This window comes from Triticum aestivum, chromosome 2D (assembly GCF_018294505.1).
Source record: "Triticum aestivum cultivar Chinese Spring chromosome 2D, IWGSC CS RefSeq v2.1, whole genome shotgun sequence".
NCBI classification, from domain to species: domain Eukaryota; kingdom Viridiplantae; phylum Streptophyta; class Magnoliopsida; order Poales; family Poaceae; genus Triticum; species Triticum aestivum.
Window position 1 is genome coordinate 564,072,471 of NC_057799.1, and position 20,460 is coordinate 564,092,930.

Here is a 20,460-nt window from a genome sequence, read left to right on the forward strand (position 1 = left end):
TAGGTACCCAGGCTCCTGTAGCTCGATCAAGGAGGAGGTAAGAAGCAAGGATGCATTGAATGCGATTCTGAGCATGATGAGTGTTATTTTTACACTCCTCTAACCTGAGTTTAAACCGAAATATTTCATTAAAACCGAGATATTCACTTCGGTATTGCTATTAATGACTAACGAATACAGAGGATTCCAAATATCTGATTTTTATTTAGTTTCCACGGGAAATTGGCTATTTATGGATGAAATCGGGCCAATACATGGAAAAGAGTAAAGTGGAGATAGAGGAACTCAAGTGGGAGGCGCCGCAGAGGACCCAGAGCAAAAGATGGCATTTCATACGACCATCCCCGCTCGTATGGATGGTCGTATGGTGTGCCAACCGAGGTGTCTGATCAACCTGAACAACTTGAGTTCATCGTCATCTTCGCAACAGTCATCTCCATCAACCCTAGCCGCCGCCATTTCCCATCACCACCTTCACCACCACCATAGTTCTCAGCCATCTAGTCATACTTGTAATCGTGTATCACATCCAGCATGCATTGCAAGACATATTATCAATCAATCAATCTTCATGATGTGTTCTTCAGTGAGTTCTTCGTGTGATATGATCTCCATGTGTGAGTACTTCGGTAAGGTCATGGGTTGAGGCAAGGCATTGACACCCAATGTATTTGTTGGAGGAATCGATGGAAGTACTTTGAATTAACAGCCCTTATGTGTAGCATAAAGTTGCTTCATAGCTTTCTCTTGCCCCATTCGCGTTCTTCATCCGTGTAAGTACCCAGAATCATGGAGAGCGAGTCATAGAGAGATAAGGGCAGGGAGAGCATGAAGTGCTATTCTGAACACCTGTGACAGAATGGTTTAGTACGGTAACACGGATCCTATCCCTAGGGATTCAAGAGTGTAGTCCTTAAACACCCTATGCTTATGTCTGATTATTGCTATCTTAATTAACGAGGCAACATCACACAACGGATAGGGCCTTCGCTTGGACAATTGGCTCTTCATGCAAGACACGTGCCGGTCAAGACGTATTTTGGACACGTCCCTCACTTCGATACGTAGCAAGCACATCTTGATGGATGAATTCCAGAGCACAAATTAAGATCACGATGATCCCGACACAAATATATGATTGTAAGCATAAGTCCTCATACCCATGCCTATTTTTATTACAAGTGTTTTCAGTGTCAACTTGATTCCGATCCGTTAAAAGTTGGAATCTAATTCTCTAGCAAGAGCTTGTTAGAAACCCTTACTTAAAGGGCACCGTCCTCTTGTGGGTTCGATAACTCAGGGTCACCTCTGGGGAAAAAAGGATAGAATCCATTTTGCTCCTTTACCGGATCACTAAATGAACTAATCAGAACACCAATGACATAAAGAATTAGTAAGGTAGCGAAAAGAAATTTCTTGGGGACAAATAAGGTATAGTTATTAAACGTCCAATGCTAATGTTTAAAGTAATTATTAATAACTGAGGTAACCCCGTGCGACGGTAAGAGCCATCTGTTGGACATATGACTCTTGATGCAAGTCGCAACCGTTGTGATATACTTTGGACACATCCCCACTTCATCGCATTGTGAGCACATCGTAACGGTATCTTCCAGAACTATCTTTATTGTGAAGATGAGACCTCATACAATGCCTATTTCCGTATCATTGTTTACATTTCAAAAGGTTGTTAAAGGTCCAGTTCAAAACTATTACTTATTGCAAGAACAATAACTTGTTTGACTCATTGTCATAGGGCACATGCTCTAGTGGGTTCGATATAGATACGTCTCAAACATATCTATAAGTTTTTATTCTTTCATACTATAATATTATCACTTTTATATACTTTTTATAGCATTTTATATTATTTTCATGGACTAACATATTAATTTAGTGCCTAGTGTTAGTTTTCTGTTTTCTTCTTGTTTTTGGATTCACATGAAATCAATATCTATGGAGGTCAAAATCATTTGCCGATTTAATACATTTTTTGGGTGACAAGAAACACGGGAAGCTCGGTCTCGCCTGAGGGTCGCATGCTCACTTGCTTGCTCGCTCTACATACTGGTTTCTTTTCTCTTTTTCGTTTTCATTTTTTCTTCCAGTTTTGACCTTTTCTTTATCAGTTTTTTGTTTCTTAATCGACTTTCTTTGTTTCTTTAACATTTTTTACTGGTTTAATCTTTTATTTTTATTTTTTGGTTTTTACTGCTTTTTGTGCTTTTTTATTTTTTTCCTTTGTTTATTTGTGTTTATTTTTTGGTTTTTATTGGGTTTCTTTGTACATTTTTTGTATGCACCATCAACATATTTTATATACATGTTTCCCCCACAAAAAATATATTTATATACATGTTTAACCTTTTCCAAATACTTGATTAGCATTTTTGAAAACTTATACTTTTTGTTGTCCATACACTTTGTACATTTTTTGTATGCACTAGGAACATTTGTACATATTTAACATTTTGGAAATACATGATTAATATTTTTCTACAACATATATGTTTTTATCTTTTACACCATAATATATACATGTTAACATTTTCCAAATACATGACAACATTTTTAAACAAATATTTTTTTGATCTACTTTTTCCATAGACATTGTATATTTTTTGTATACATCAGGAATATTTTTATATACACCATTAACCATATCCAAATAAATGATTAACATTTTGGAAAACTTATATTTTCTGATCTCTACTATTTTCCATACACATTGGAAACATCTTTTCTATACACATTTAACAATTTTATATGAATGATTAACATTTCACAAAAAAAATTGATTTTATTTCTACTTTTTTCCACACACATTGTACTTTTTTTATATAGAGCCGAAACATTTGTTTATACACATTTAACATTTTTTGAATGCATGATTAATAATTTTCAAATTGTGTATATAAAATGATTTTGATATTAGATATAATCATAAAATTTCGAAATATAAGCAAAATAAATAAAAACGAATGCAATAATGTGAAAAAGGAAGGAAAAAAGTGTAGAAGGCATGTTTCCGTGCTAAGCCGGCCCAATCGGGCGGCTGCCTAAAGCGAGACGCCATGCAGTCTTGCTTGAAGCGAGACATAGGCGCGCTCGTCCATGGAAAGTCTGCGGCAAATAGACGCCCCTTCGCCCAGGGAGCGCCCGACTGAGCCGGCCCATTGGGGTCGAACTATAGCGAGCGGTCGAGCACAAAAATACAAAATATAAAGAATTTGTGCATCGTAGAATTCAAACTTTCGACCGGCTGTTGGTGAACGCATCCTGCCAGCCAGTGAAACTGATGAGTAGTAGTGGCGAATTAGCAGCACAAACTCTAAAGAACTAAAGGCAGTGGCGTAACTAAACCTTACCTGAAAAACTGCAATCAAAATTTTGAGATTCAAATAATTTTTGGTAAACACAAACAATTTTAAAAATTTCTGAACATTTTTTGAATATGTTAGAAAAAATTTGAAAACATGAATATCTATTAAAACTCTGAACAAAATGCAAACAATTTTTAAATGCCAGAACATTTTTGGGAAATGCAAACATTTTTTTGAATTCATGAACAAAATTTGAAAATGGGAACATCTTTTGAAATTGTAAACAATTTTCAAAAGTGTGAGCATTTTTTAAAACACGATTTTTTTTCAAATTTGCAGATAATTTTGAAAACAAGAACATCTTTTGAAATTATGAACAAATTTTGTAAAAATTGATCATTTTTTGAATTTGTGAACAAAATTTTAAAATAGGAACTTTATTTGTAGCATTTTTTGGAATTCACAAACTTTTTTGAAATTGTGAACAAAAGAGCATTTTTTAAGCATTCAGACAATTTTAAAATAGGAACATTTTTCGTGTTTTTTTAGAAAAAAAGAAAAGGAAAAGCTTGAAAAGGTAAAATAAGTAACAGAAAAAATAAAACGATAAAAGAAAAAGAAAAGAATTTTTTTTTTTCAAGGATACGTCAAAGATTGACATATCGAGATTATAGATAGAAAATGCCTAGAAAGGCGGATAGTTTTACAACTTAGCCATGGCTAGCCTAGTCAACGTCGACATGCGAATTACTCTAATCGGGAGCGATCCCGCCTCGCGCAGCAGCCCGGCCGCCCTCGAGTCTTGCCCCTTCTAAATCGATCTTCTTGAGAAGTTCACTCGTGGAAGGAGCCGCTAAATTGAACACAACATCATTCTTGTGCTTCCACAACATCCACGCAACAATTGCAATTACGTCTATGTCTCCTTCCTAAGCTTTGGTTGTGGATTTATGGAGGTCCATCATTCCACCAGATTGGCATCCGCGCTTGGTAGCCTAGTTTGTCCCAGTGGTAGAGGATGGGGAGCCACACTTGCCTAGCAAAGACGCAGCCATGCAGGATGTGGTTGATTGTTTTCGGTGCTTGATCACAGAAGGGGCAAGCTGGAGGGTGTGGTAGATGTCGTCGTGCAAGCTTGTCCGCCGTCCAACACCTCTCCCTAGCCGCCAGCCATGCCAAAAACTTACAGGTCGACGGCACCCTCAACCGCCAGATTTGCGTGGCTCTAGTGGCCTCCACTCTCTAGCAAAGAACGCCCGATAAGCCGATCTTGCCGAGAAGCATCCATTTTTCTCCCAAGCCCAAACTAATTTGTCTTCAATACCGTCCAACAGCTGAATGTGTTGCGTTCTGTCCACAAGCTCCAAGAACTCACTCAATGATTGAGTGCACATGTTAGGCGGCACATCTTGCCACCATCCATCGGCTATAGCTTGTTTCACTGTTCTCTTTCGCGCTCCTTTTTTAACCGCGGCAAATAAGTTAGGCATGAGGTCTTGGACTCGCTCGTCCCACAACCACCAATCTGTCCAAAACAGTGCCACATCTCCATTTCCTAGCGTGCACTTTACCGCCGCCTTGTAGATGCTTAAGGAATCCAGTGAGACCTGCAGGTTGAACTCACTCCATGGCCAATCATGCTCCGTTCTCATCCGCCAAGGCCATCGTGCTTTGAGAGCGCGTTAAGAAGACGCAAGTTTGGAATGCCAAGGCCGCCGTATTCCTTTGGCATGCAAACTTGGTCCCACGCCACAAGACAGTGGCCTTCATGCACAACGCGGTGTCCCTTCCACAGAAAACCGCCACATATCTTGTTTGGTGCTTCAATAGTTTTTATTGGCAGATGGAGTGCCACCGTCGCATGTATGGGCATAGACACTAGCGTGGTCTTCACTAGCTTCAGGCGCCCAACCCTGAGAGAGTCTCGCTTGCCACTCGGGAAGCTGAACAACCGTTGTATCCACCAAGTACTGTAACTACGATGCCGAGATTTTGGGCAAGCCCAACGGTAGTCCCAGCCTCCCAGGCAACGGCATGGCCATCCCGTTACTTGGCATCCCAGTTCGTCAGCTATCAGCTGCACTTGCTCCTCCAAACAATGAATAGGGTGCACAGAGCACTTGGCCATGTTCGTGCGAAGCCCCGAAGCAATGCCAAAAATCTGCGAGCAGCGTGGCACACGCCCTAAGGCTCTGAAGGTCTGGTCTGAGAAATGTGACGACGTCATTAACATATATTGAGGTCCTATGTCGTAGTCCAGTGGGTGCCAGTGGTGTCAGCACAACAGTCGTTGCCGCACGATGAAGCAAATAGTGGAGGCCCTCCATGACCATAACGAATAGCATGGGGGACATAGCCCCCCCCCCCCCCCCCCCCCGCGCCGAAGTACGTTGAGCAGGACCCTTGTTGAGGAGGAGGCAAGAAGGCCATCCACTTGGGGCCAAATCCTAGCGGCTGCATAACTTCCATCAAGGACGCCCAATCCATGGTGTCAAATGCTTTGGTAATGTCTAGCTTGAGGAGGTTTGAATCTTTTTGGCTGTGCATTGCACCATCATGTAGTTGTCATGTAGGCATCTTCCTCTTATGAACGCACTTTGGTGAGCACCGACCAAGCGTCGCATATCTCCGGCCACCCGTGCCACTAGCACCTTGGCAACCAATTTGGGGAAGCTATGAATTAAGCTGATCGGTCTATAGTCCCGGACTTCAAGCGCGGCTGCAGACTTTGGCAACAAATTAGTGATGAATGCCTGGTTGATGGATGTCATCCCACGAAAGTCCATGTTCCCAAAGGACAGAAATGCCGCCAAGACGTCGCCCTTAATGATCAGCCAACATGTGACGTAGAAACAAGCCGAGAAATTGTCCGGGCCCGGCGCTTTGGTCAAGCTCTTGTGCGGGAACCGCCTCCCAAATTTCTTCCCCTGTGAACTCTCCCTCAAGATGTGCCATGTCGTAGGTTGGCATGCCCAGCTCGCTAAGGTCTAGCGTGTATGCCCGGTCCGGTGCCACCCCAAGTAGGAATAGCAAGAAAAAACGGTTCAGGAACCTTTTAGAAGGTTCCCTAAATGTATATCTATCAAAATGGGCCGGCCAACTGTCAGGAACTCTGAATGTCTATCTGCAAGTGTTAATTTCTTCATTATCTCCAGTGTGCCAGAATGAATATCAGCCGTGGATCGTCGATCCTACCATCCACGCCACTTCATACCGCTTCGTGCCTGAAGAAGGACGTGGCGGACATTGATCTCCGATCCAGCGGCACGACAGCTCCTGGAGATCGCTGTTTGAAATCCGACAACGCCACTGTAGCTTTTATCTTTTACTCTCTGTAATGGCTATAAAGCCATGGACGCGTGAGTGTGAGACTTATCTTCATTCTTGTAATAGGGGAAAACCCTAGCCGCCGTGTTCCGGCTGGCGCCTATCTCCCTTGTAGCTCAAGAACCCTGGCAATACATCCCAGATTTTGCCGCTACTTTCTGCTCTGAACTTCATTTCTGCTAGTTCTAGATCGTAGGGAACTCTGAACCGTACACCAACGCAGTTCGATCGATCAGTATCCTGTGCGATACAGCGGCAGATGCGATTTACGACAGTCCAGCACTGCAATCTCGACTTGGCCATCTAGCCAACAATTTTTCCCAAAAGCAAATCTGGCCAACCATTGATTGCCAGCAAGTACAGGTCAAGAGGAAAAGACAATGCTTACAGAACAGCCATAAGCTCCAGAAAAAAGAGTATGCATTGACTGACCACGAAGAGTTGATGGAGTGGCAACCAAGGTACTACGTCCGTCCTTATTATACAACGCCCTTCTCCAAAAGAAAAAGGGCACTGAACGTGACACGAAAACCAGGAAGCATTATTGTGTAATCATTGAGGAGACTAGACTCCATTGCTCTTGCACACACGTTCGTTTTTATCTGCTTGCCACACCTCGCTCTCGCTTAGTTTTAACCTGACCTGATCACGGCCAAGGCCTCGTACGTCATTCATCCGCGTTAGGTTAGGTGGCGTCCAACGTCATGTGCTTGGATCAGCTTAATTTGATATGGTTGATTGATTTTGAATTCTCTGCTCAGCATTTTGTTTTGTTGCACTCTCTAACCTTACCTGCCCAAGTGGCCGTCACCATCGGGTCCTCTGGTCGCTCCACCTCCGATATACTCCCTCCGTCCCAAAATTCTTGTCTTAGATTTGTCTAAATACGGATGTATCAAGTCACGTTTTAGTATTAGATACATCCGTATCTAGACAAATCTAAGACAAGAATTTTGGGACGGAGGGAGTATATTTCACCGTCGATCGCCACCTCTCAACTCTGTCTCTCCCTCGCATTTGGCCTCACTGCGCCATGGAAGGAGGGAGGAGCCACCTGCATTCGCTTCTTCCCCGGAGGGTGCAGGAGATGTTCCTCGCCCACACGGCGGGCTTGCTCCATGATTCGCCGAGTAAGTCCTGACAAATTTCAAGTCCTGTTAATAAAGGTCTGTTTAGTTTCCTTTTTGTATTCCGACATGGAGCAGAAACTGCACAAGAATGTGCATACAAACATGGCAGCATTTGTAGCCCAGGACCCGTAATTTTAGTTAGTTAGCTAGCCTCAATGGTTCTGTCATTTTGTATGACTAACTGAATTAATAGCCACCACGTTTAAATTTAATTTTCAGTGACCAATGAATAGCCGTATAAATTTACTTATGGTTTCAAACATGCTCATGAAGAAAATTTAGCAAACTGGGCCAATGACAGTCAGGTCATCTGCAATGATCAGCTTTCCGTTTTCATCCTAGCATCCTTTCTGCAAAAATATAATATCATTCTGACTAGAAACACTCCTACGCATGCAACTGTCTAAAAGAAAGAAACCAAGGGGTAATATATCTTTTCTACACTTTTTCCCTTCATGTATTATTCATTCAATCTCTAATAACATGACATTTATTTCATTAAGAAATAAGGAATATGTCACTACAGGGAACACTAGGAGAATGTATGTTTTTTCTTTCTCAAATGTGTCACTATATTAAGAAGAGGAAAGAGTCTAAAAGAACTCGTACAAGCCCATTAGGGTAGGGGGCTGTTACAAAGAAACACCAAGAAAGATGTAGCTACGGTCAAAAATCCCCTGGAGTCCTTTGGCCCCAACCATACACCACAAGTGAGCCTCATCCCTAATGTTCCGTAGGATCACGTTAAGGCTAGGAGAGCCCCCCTCAAAAACACATCAATTACTACTATGCTTCCAGTCACCGAAGTCAAACCTTAGGACGAAACTTGCTATGTGTTGTGCGTGCTTGCTGTGTCTGCGTGTTGGGCTTGTTGTGCTGTGCCCACAGCTGAACCTCGTTTGATGTTTGTGTGTGTGTATGGTTGTCTGTGAGACCTTGCCTGCGGTGGCGGTGTGTGTGTGTTTTTCTGTTGGTACTCTGTTGACATTGTGCTCGGTGGTTGCTTTATTTATAAAGCGGGGCGGAAGCCTTTTTCGGTAACCTTAGGACGATATGGAATACATTCTGTCAGACAAAACTTAGGGACGAAACTTAAATACTTTTTTGCAAGTTTCTTAGGTGGAGAGACAGAGCAATAAGTTCCTACCAACATGACTTGTGCTTTTAGCCTCTGGGGTTGTCGTTGCTGGTAGAACTAGCTTGGAGAATGTACATATAGAAACTCCAATTTTTCCAAAAGTCGACCAAATGTCTTATTCAGGAAATTCCATTTTCATAAAGAAAAAAACATGCTGTTTTCTGTTTTCTCGAGCATTGATGACGTAGATGTAGGTACTGTTCATAATAAAAATTGGATAACCGATTCTGCTGTTGATTCTTGACACACAAATTTGCTATGCAACCTTGCAGATTCCATTATATCGCAACACATGCAAGAATGGCCAGAAATATATTCACCTTGTTTCTGGACGAGCACTTCTGTATTGATACAGTTGGTATTTATCACGAGTATCGTGGCTCAGTTTCTGTTCAAGCGAATTAGATGGTGCAGGCAGAGATTGAAGACTGCAACTCCTGAAAGCAATAAACATTCTAATCAGGAACAAAAGAATGCAGACATAAAGCTGGGTCTCTCATATCAAGCAAGCAAAGTCTGTTGTCTGCTTATATTAGCCACTCATGTCCTGAGGATATTCTTTTTGCAGTTACAAGGAAGAATAAGTGGTTGCAAGTACCCACCTTTTGTTCTGGGTGAAGGCATACAGGTGCTCTCCTGGATAATATTGTCACTAGCAGTATTCAGTCTACGGAAGACAAAATCTGCAAAGCATCCGCTCATTATTCGGGCATGGTTGGTACTTAGCTTTCTGCAATCAATAATCAGTTTGATATTTGATCTCAGGTTCACCTTATCAGATCATGGATACATGGGGTTTGCGGAATTGATGGACCTGTTCACACTTGTTATCTGCACTTATCTGTTTGCAATTTCTGTCAGAGGAAAAACAGGAATCACCTTAATAAACAGCAGCATAACAGAGCCACTATTGAGTCCATCTGCAGGACAGCAGACAGAAACCAAAAGAACAAGTCTGTATGGCAAAGCAAGCGTTCTGGACCTTGTCACGTTCTCCTGGATGACTCCTCTATTTGTTATCGGATATAAGAAACCTCTAGATAAGAATGATGTGCCAGATATTGATGAAAGGGACTATGCCGATTTACTCTCTGATTCATTTAAAAGGATCCTAGCAGATGTTGAACACAGGCATGGTTTAAGTACTTTATCAATCTATAGAGCAATGTTCCTATTTATTAGAAGAAAAGCAATACTCAATGCAGTATTTGCAATTCTGTGTGCATGTGCATCCTATGTTGGACCATCACTGATTAATGACTTGGTGAAATTCCTTGGGGGAGAGAGGAAAAATGGACTGCAAAAAGGTTATCTTCTTGCTGTTGCATTTTTAAGTGCCAAAGTTGTGGAGACAATAGCAGAGAGGCAGTGGATTTTTGGAGCTCAAAGGCTTGGGATGCGGCTAGGAGCTGCTTTAATATCCCACATCTATCAAAAGGGGCTCCGGTTATCCTGTGGCGCAAGGCAGAAGCATTCCAGTGGAGAGATCATAAACTACATGAGTGTAGATATACAAAGGATAACCGAAGTTATGTGGTACACAAACTACATTTGGATGTTACCCATACAGCTTTCTCTAGCAGTCTATGTTCTCCATCTAAACCTAGGTGCTGGAGCATGGGCTGGTTTAGCAGCAACACTGGCAATAATGACTTGCAATATTCCTCTGACAAGACTCCAGAAAAGGTTGCAATCAGAGATCATGGCTGCTAAAGACAACAGAATGAAGGCAACAACGGAAGTGCTTAGAAGCATGAAAATACTGAAACTTCAAGCATGGGATACAGAGTACCTTCAAAAGCTAGAAGCTTTGCGAAGGGAGGAGCACAATTGGTTGTGGAAATCTGTAAGGTTGTCAGCTTTAACAACATTCATATTTTGGGGGTCCCCTGCATTCATATCCTCCATAACATTCGGTACATGTATATTGATGGGGATTCCTCTAACAGCTGGTACTGTTTTGTCTGCTCTTGCAACGTTCCGGATGCTACAAGATCCAATCTTCACACTCCCTGATTTACTTTCGGTGTTTGCTCAGGGGAAAGTTTCAGCAGATCGAGTAGCACAATACCTCCAGGAAGAAGAGTTGAAATGTGACGCAATTACAGAAGTACCAAGGAATGACACGGACTATGATGTGGAGATTGATCATGGAGCATTCAGCTGGGAACCTGAGACCACATCTCCAACTATAACAGATGTAAATTTAAAAGTAAAGAGAGGGAAGAAAGTAGCAATCTGTGGAGTAGTTGGCTCTGGGAAATCTAGTCTATTATCATGCATACTTGGGGAGATGCCTAAGCTAGCTGGGACTGTGAGGGTCAGTGGGAGCAGAGCATATGTTCCTCAGACTGCCTGGATCCTATCTGGGAACATCAGAGACAACATTCTGTTTGGAAACCCATATGACAGGGAAAAGTACCAAAAGGTAATACAAGCTTGTGCATTGACAAAAGATATTGAACTATTTGCAAATGGCGATTTGACGGAGATTGGAGAAAGAGGAATTAACATGAGTGGTGGACAGAAGCAGAGGATTCAGATTGCAAGGTCAGTGTACGAGGATGCAGATATATACCTCTTCGATGATCCTTTCAGTGCAGTAGATGCTCACACTGGAGGGCAACTTTTCGAGGTTTGTTTATTCAGTGTCCATAAACCCATAAAATGTGATAATGTTTGTATGCTGTTAACTTGACAATTTATTTCCAAAATTTAGTTGCATATGATTCAAACAGGATAAATATCACCAGTTTTACTTATTCTTCAATGGTTTAGAGGCATCAGTCTGCATAAATGCTAATAGAATGCTACTATATTATTATGCAGGATTGCCTCATGGGGATGCTTAAAGACAAAACAATATTGTATGTGACACATCAAGTTGAATTTCTTCCAGCCGCAGATCTTATACTAGTAAGTACAAAAAAAAATGTTTTCGCACGCAAATAATACATATATGTTAGCACTGCTAAGATATGTAAAATAACCAAAGGGGTACAAAATAATAGGTGATGCAGGATGGGAAGATTGTGCAGAAAGGAACATTTGATGATCTCCTTCAACAGAACATAGGATTTGAAGATATAGTCGGAACCCATAGCCAGGCAACCGAGTCTGTAATAAATGCCGAGAGTTCCAGCAGAATTTTGTCAACAGAGAGCCAAAAGTTAGCAGATATTGATGATGAGTTTGAGAGAGAAAACCACACTGATGATCAAATTTAGGGCATATTGAAGCAAGAGTCTGCACATGATGTCTCACAAGTTATCAATGAAAAAGGAAGGCTCACACAAGATGAGGAATGAGAAAAGGGAGGGATTGGCAAGACGATCTACTGGGCATACCTGACGGCTGTTCATGGTGGCGCATTAGCACCAATAATAGTGGCAGCACAGTCATTCTTCCAAATATTCCAGGTCGCAGGCAACTATTGGATGGCATGGGCGTGTCCTCCAACGTCTGCAACCACCCCAAGGGTTGGATTAGGCCTTATTTTCTTCGTATACATAGTGCTATCTATAGGAAGTGCACTATGTGTTTTTGGTCGGTCTATGCTTGTTTCGCTTGTTGGCCTGCTAACAGCGGAGAAGTTCTTCAAGAATATGCTCCATTGCATCCTCCGTGCTCCAATGGCCTTCTTTGATTCCACACCCACTGGCAGGATCCTAAACAGGGTTGGTGTTCGATTACTCCTCACATCATTTTGCACTGGCTAGTCCTGCTATTTCCCTCTTTTTTTTAACACTGTCTCCTTGAAATTACTAATTATGTACTGTACTTTGTAACAGGTCTCCAATGACCAAAGTGTCTTAGATCTGAAAATGGCAGACAGCCTTGGTTGGTGCGCGTTTTCTGTTATACAAATTCTGGGGACCATTGGCGTTATGTCACAGGTTGCGTGGCCAGTTTTTGTCATCTTTATTCCAGTGACAGCAATCTGTTATGTGTTTCAAGTAAGAGCTCCTTGCAGTGATATTTTTGCACTAGATTTAACTCATCCAAGTACAATGTATGCATCAAGTTATTTCCGTACGCGTTGTTTTCCAGGAAGCCATTAGTGCATATTTCCTCCTTGATGATTTTTCACAAAGCACTGAATCCAATATTCTCCCTATGACATGCAGCGGTACTACATACCAACAGCAAGAGAGCTGGCTCGCCTGCAACAAATTCAAAGGGCTCCAATACTCCACCATTCTGCGGAATCACTTACAGGAGCGGCAAGTATTAGAGCATATGGACGGAAAGACCGCTTCAGCAAAGCAAACATCAGCCTTGTTAACAACCACTTACGACCATGGTTTCATAATGTCTCGGCTGTGGAGTGGCTTTGCTTCAGGCTAAACATGCTATCTAACTTTGTCTTTGCCTTTTCTTTGACTCTGTTGGTGAGTCTTCCCGAAGGTTTTATAAATCCAAGTAAGTTTTTCATGCAGACAAGTTATAGTTGCTTCATTTTTGCAGTCTATACTCTGATCACTAATTTTTGGTGGCTGTGAAACTGACATAATTGTATGCACAGGCATTGCGGGACTTGCAGTGACTTATGCACTGAACCTCAACGGGCAGTTGTCATCTGTAACCTGGAACATTTGCAACACAGAGAATAAAATGATTTCAGTTGAAAGAATAATGCAGTACTCAAGGATCCCTAGTGAGGCTCCTCTAATAGTTGATGATCACTGCCCCCCAAACAGATGGCCAAAGGATGGTACTATAAATATAAGAAACTTGGAGGTATGCATGATGTTACTGCGAGTTATCACTTGTAGTAACACAAAAGGAAAGCTCTTACTTTTGAATAATGAAATGTAATCTCTTTTATTTTTCAATTTTCTCATAAAATATGTGCATGCTCAAATGAAGCAACTAATGCGACTATTTGCTTTTACAGGTTCGATATGCAGAGCATCTCCCCTCTGTTTTAAGAAATATATCATGTACAATTCCAGGACGGAAGAAGGTGGGGATTGTTGGACGTACTGGCAGTGGAAAGTCAACCTTGATTCAAGCGCTTTTCCGGATTGTTGAACCGAGACAAGGGACAATTGAAATTGATAATGTTGATCTCAGCAAAATCGGGTTGCATGATTTACGAGGCAGACTTAGCATCATCCCACAGGATCCAACCATGTTTGAGGGCACAGTGAGAGGAAATCTTGATCCACTAAATGAATATTCTGATCAACATGTATGGGAGGTAAATAATTCAATTATACATGTTCTAATGATAAGAGAGTAAATTATATATCATGTGCAGCAAAAGGGAGCGTAACACCTCATATTTTTGCTCTTTATTGCCAATAGTACATGTTACAAAACAGATAGTTCTGGATGATTGTACCTTTTTCAACGAAAATATTGCTAACAGTTTATGCTGATAAAATATGATCTCATGATTATGCTAATCTATGAAAGGTCAAAATTGCTGACAGAGTACCCTAGGAAACACATTTGGATGGTCATTTTTACTATTGCAAAATACCGAAGATGATGTAATGTTTCATACAGATTGCAACCTGATCAAATCCATCTTCAGATATATCTATATATATAATGAATAAAAGAACAGGAGATATTGTAAAAAAAATGTAATGATTAAAAGAATGGAACACTGTACTTCCTCTACTGACCAGATGTATACATTTATTTTGGCCAGACATTGGACAAATGCCAGCTTGGTGACATAGTTCGTCGAAACCCAAAGAAGCTGGACACAACAGGTTTGTTTTTGTGTACAACAGCACACATATGCTAGATTGGCTAAAAGAGTGTGCATATCTCTATTGAGATGATCAAATGAGATTTCTCCTGCAGTTGTCGAAAATGGGGAAAACTGGAGTGTCGGACAGGCAGTTGTTTTGCCTGGGAAGGGTTCTGCTAAAGCGAAGCAATGTCCTTGTCCTTGACGAGGCAACTGCTTCAGTTGACTCATCTACGGATGCAATTATCCAGAAAACACTCCGTGAGGAGTTTGGGGACTGCACGGTGCTGACAGTAGCACATAGAATTCACACAGTTATCGACAGTGATCTTATTCTTGTCTTCAGCGAAGGTAAGCCGCACCATTGGCTAACAAAAAATATTCATCCACATTTTAGGACCTAGCGCCGCATCGCTGAAATCTGTACTCTTTTGTGCTGAGCAGGAAGAATTATAGAATACGACACGCCGTCAAGATTACTGGAGGACAAAAACTCTGAATTTTCAAGGCTCATAAAGGAGTACTCACGGAGATCCAAGGGGTTTTGACAGCACCAGAAACAATTGAACGGCGGGCGAAGCCCGACATGAAGCCAACTAGGCGCTCCGCAGAACTTTAGTAGAAAGGCCACACACACACACACCACACAGACTTTCTTCAGATGACAAGCACGCACAGTGCCCACCTAGAAAGAGACGATGGAATTTACAATGGATGGGACTGGCTAGATTATTCAGGCGATTCGGAGAAATTATTAAGCCATGCAATGTACTGGTACTAGTACACCAAGCAGTCTAGCACTATGTAAGCCGCTCTCTGATGTGAGAAAAATAAGAGTATGTAAGCGATTCCGCGTGAGCTCTTGAATTTCCTCGAGAAAGCATTGTCACAGCAGACTAGCAGAGGAGTCGCGCGCAATCGATTGTCAGTCAAAGAAGTAACTGCACGGGGTTCGCAGCGGGGTACTTACATGCGGCGTGCCCAGCCAGGCATTCCGTCGAGCAGGTGGTGAGCCGAGTCCTGCACAAGGAGTTGGGCATGGACGCATGGTCTGACGAGAGTATACCCAATCTGAGCGCAAGCATCGCACCCAAGCCGCTGATTTAGTTGAGACGATTTATTTGCGGCACTCGCTACCTTGCTGGGATTTCGAGCGGTGGCGGTGTGCCGCCGGCGTCGTGGACCGTGGTGCTTGGTGGTACGGCTTGTTTTCTCGTTCAGTCCACGGTTCAGCAAAGCTAACGTTTGAACCCCACCGGTCGGTATGCAATAGCCATAAAATCGCTTATTTTTTTAAGACAATATATATAAAGGCCGGCCCAACAAATAGTTTTGGAAGTTCAGACCGGTTTTAGAACCTTCCGGGTTTTTTTATTTTGTTTTTCAGTGTTTCTCTCTATTGTTTTTTTTGGGTTTATTGGTTTCTTCCGGTTTTCTTCTAAAAAATTGTCTTTTCCCCTTTTTTATTTCTTCCATTTTTCAAACACATAACGACTTTTTGAAATACACGTTGACCAATTTACATATATAGGTTACAAACGTATTTCACATACATGTTGAACATTTTGCAAAATGCACAGTGAACATTTTTTGAAAACGCATGAAACACACTTTTGAACATTTTTCAAGAATGTAATGAATATTTTTGTAACACATGCGAACATTTTGTTAGGTGCTGAAGCATTTTTTAAATGGTACAAACTTTTATTATATTTTAAGAATATTTTTCTAAAACGGTGGGAACAGTTTTTAAATTTCATAAACATTTTATAAAAAGTGGAAAACATAATTTTAAGCATGCGAACATTATATAAATTCCATGAATTTTTTAATCGTTTTTTGGTTTTAAAAAATTATGCAAATATTTTTTTACCTTTTCATGAAGATTTAAAAATTAATGATCATATTTAAAAATCTGTGAATATTTAAAAAAAATCATGACCATTTTCTAAAATGTTACAAACATTTGCCAAAAATGTGCCAACCAAAATTTTACACTACATAAACATGTTTAAAATGTGAGGTGCGCGATTTTTAAAATTAAAGTACACTAACTTTTGAAATATATGTACTTATAATATTTCAAAAAATAATAAAAAGGAGAAAAACAAATAGAGCAAAGTAACTTTTTTTGAGAGAGAAAATAGAAGAAAGTAACTAGACAGTGGAATGACCATCCCAATGACTCTCTAGAGGGCCGACCCACTACGGGCTCCCTTGAGGCGACCCTATGTTGTAGCTAGCTAAGCTATAGTCATCGCTCAAAAAAAAAAACTGAACTATAGTCCTAGAAGATCATGTCAAATCTGGAATGTGGATGTACTGGACAGAGGCTCGGCTAAAGGTGAAAGCGGGTAGGATTATTTTCTATCAAAGCTTTCAAATCCCGGTAGCATATGATATGGTGAAAGTTTGGAATCAGACGGCCGATCTGGAGCTGACGTCGATCGGTCGTGATAACCCCCTGCGTAATGGGGCCTGTGCATAAAACAACCGCGTCACCCCCTCTTTCTCATATGTTATCCATATTGCATCGCTTTCCTTCACTCGTTCGTCTCTCTTGTCTCATCTCAAGATGGCAACAGGTAGAAACCGATCGGTTATTGCCATGTCATCCGCGTCCTTGTGAAACCCATCTATGCCCGCTGCTCATCCTCGCCGGCCATGCTACCCGTCCGAGTAATTTATTCTTGCGGGGATCCCCGCCCTGTCCCACGAGCTTCAGTGGCATAAGCGTGGTGCTTGCTGCTCGTGCAACACATTCAATATCTGGAGCTTCTAACATATGTGTTCCAAATTGTCAGAGAAGGGATGGTCACCGGTCTGGGCACTAGAAGAAGAGCTAGTGGCAGCGGAGGTGGACTTGTCCAGTGGAGGCAGAGTGTTCGCGTGGAAGGTAGGGTTAGTGGATGGGGAGGGAGGGAGAGAGAGGGAGAGAGAGGGAGGGGGCGAGAGAGAGAGAGAGAGAGAGAGAGAGAGAGTTTTGTAGGAAACTAGTAACGGGGGTTGGGCTTCAAGGATTTAGGTTTTTAGGGTTAGCCTTCCTCTCAGTTAGGAAGTTGTTGGCCCCCAAGTGCAGAGGTTTACTCAAGTGGATGAACTTAAGGCTTATTGAACCAATAGGAACGCTTGAACTACATCCAATGATCAGAAATAATGTGTGTCTATGGGGGATCGAATGTTGGGAATCGTAGCATAATTTAAAATTTTCCTACGCTCACCAAGATGCATCTATGGAGTGTACTAGCAACGAGGGGAAAGGAGTGCATCTACATACCCTTGTAGATCACGAGCGGAAGCGTTCCAATGAACGTGGATGACGGAGTCGTACTCGCCATGATCCAAATCACCGATGACCGAGTGCCGAACGGACGGCACCTCCGCGTTCAACACACGTACGGTGCAGCAACGTCTCGTCCTTCTTGATCCAGCAAGGGGGAAGGAGAGGTTGATGGAGATCCAACAGCACGACGGCGTGGTGGTGGATGTAGCGGGTCTCCGGCAGGGCTTCGCCGAGCTTCTACGAGAGAGAGAGAGGTGTTGCAGGGGAGGAGGGAGGCGCCCAAGGCTGTCGGTTCCTGCCCTCCCTCCCCCCCCTTTATATAGGCCCCCTGGGAGGGGGGGCGGCGGCCAAAGCCCATCTAGGGCAAGGGGCGTTGGATGGGGGGGTTCCTTGCCCCCCAAGGCAAGTGGGAAACCCCCCACCCTAGGGTTTGCAACCCTAGGCGCAGGGGGAAAGGCCCATGGGGGGCGCCCAGCCCACTAGGGGCTGGCTCCCTTCCCACTTCAGCCCACGGGGCCCTCCGGGATAGGTGGCCCCACCCGGTGGACCCCCGGGACCCTTCCGGTGGTCCCGGTACAATACCGGTAACCCCCGAAACTTTCCCGGTGGCCGAAACTTGACTTCCTATATATAATTCTTCACCTCCGGACCATTCCGGAACCTCTCGTGACGTCCGGGATCTCATCCGGGACTCCGAACAACTTTCGGGTTTCCGCGTACACATATCTCTACAACCCTAGCGTCACCGAACCTTAAGTGTGTAGACCCTACGGGTTCGGGAGACATGCAGACATGACCGAGACGCCTCTCCGGTCAATAACCAACAGCGGGATCTGGATACCCATGTTGGCTCCCACATGTTCCACGATGATCTCATCGGATGAACCACGGTGTCGAGGATTCAATCAATCCCGTATACAATTCCCTTTGTCAATCGGTATGTTACTTGCCCGAGATTCGATCGTCGGTATCCCAATACCTTGTTCAATCTCGTTACCGGCAAGTCTCTTTACTCGTACCGCAATGCATGATCCCGTGACTAACGCCTTAGTCACATAGAGCTCACTATGATGATGCATTACCGAGTGGGCCCAGAGATACCTCTCCGTCACACGGAGTGACAAATCCCAGTCTCGATCCGTGCCAACCCAACAGACACTTTCGGAGATACCCGTAGTGCACCTTTATAGTCACCCAGTTACGTTGTGACGTTTGGCACACCCAAAGCACTCCTACGGTATCCGGGAGTTGCACGATCTCATGGTCTAAGGAAAAGATACTTGACATTGGAAAAGCTCTAGCAAACGAAACTACACGATCTTTTATGCTATGCTTAGGATTGGGTCCTGTCCATCACATCATTCTCCTAATGATGTGATCCCGTTATCAACGACATCCAATGTCCATAGTCAGGAAACCATGACTATCTGTTGATCAACGAGCCAGTCAACTAGAGGCTTACTAGGGACACGTTGTGGTCTATGTATTCACACATGTATTACGATTTCCGGACAATACAATTATAGCATGAACAATAGACGATTATCATGAAAAAAGAAATATAATAATAACCATTTATTATTGCCTCTAGGGCATATTTCCAACAGTCTCCCACTTGCACTAGAGTCAATAATCTAGTTACATTGTGATGAATCGAACACCCATTGCGTCCTGGTGTTGATCATGTTTTGCTCTAGGGAGAGGTTTAGTCAACGGATCTGCTACATTCAGGTCCGTATGTACTTTACAAATATCTATGTCTCCATTTTGAACACTTTCACGAATGGAGTTGAAGCGACGCTTGATATGCCTGGTCTTCCTGTGAAACCTGGGCTCCTTCGCAAGGGCAATAGCTCCAGTGTTGTCACAGAAGAGAGTCATCGGGCCCGACGCATTGGGAATCACCCCTAGGTCGGTAATGAACTCCTTCATCCAGACTGCTTCCTGTGCTGCCTCCGAGGCTGCCATGTACTCCGCTTCACATGTAGATCCCGCCACGACGCTTTGCTTGCAACTGCACCAGCTTACTGCTCCTCCATTCAAAATATACACGTATCCGGTCTGTGACTTCGAGTCATCCAGATCTGTGTCGAAGCTAGCGTCGACGTAACCCTTTACGACGAGCTCTTCGTCACCTCCATAAATGAGAAACATATCCTTAGTCCTCTTCAGGTACTTCAGGATATTCTTGACCGCTGTCCAGTGTTCCATGCCGGGATTACTTTGGTACCTTCCTACCAAACTTACGGCAAGGTTTACATCAGGTCTGGTACACAGCATGGCATACATAATAGACCCTATGGCCGAGGCATACGGGATGACACTCATCTTTTCTATATCTTCTGCCGTGGTCGGGCATTGAGCCGTGCTCAATTGCACACCTTGCAATACAGGGAAGAACCCCTTCTTGGACTGATCCATACTGAACTTCTTCAATATCTTGTCAAGGTATGTACTCTGTGAAAGACCAATGAGGCGTCTTGATCTATCTCTATAGATCTTGATGCCTAATATATAAGCAGCTTCTCCAAGGTCCTTCATTGAAAAACACT

The 20,460-nt window shown here is 42.8% G+C and overlaps 1 long non-coding RNA gene and 1 pseudogene across 3 annotated transcripts; one reads left to right on the top strand and one right to left on the bottom strand.

The window, feature by feature from the left end:
• Positions 1-6,990: 6,990 nt before the first annotated feature.
• On the bottom strand, positions 6,991-15,855 carry LOC123054532 (uncharacterized). Of its 3 annotated transcripts, XR_006426225.1 has the most exons (7): positions 15,596-15,855; positions 13,905-14,101; positions 12,266-13,504; positions 9,690-9,772; positions 9,521-9,601; positions 9,239-9,355; positions 6,991-7,787 (listed from the first exon to the last, which is right to left on the bottom strand). It is a non-coding gene; the product is annotated as an uncharacterized lncRNA (long non-coding RNA). The 3 variants fall into 3 exon arrangements; XR_006426224.1 differs by having other exon boundaries at positions 9,690-13,504; XR_006426226.1 differs by having other exon boundaries at positions 6,991-7,804; positions 9,690-13,504.
• Positions 7,684-15,394, top strand: LOC123054531 (putative ABC transporter C family member 15; annotated as a pseudogene).
• Positions 15,856-20,460: the final 4,605 nt, after the last annotated feature.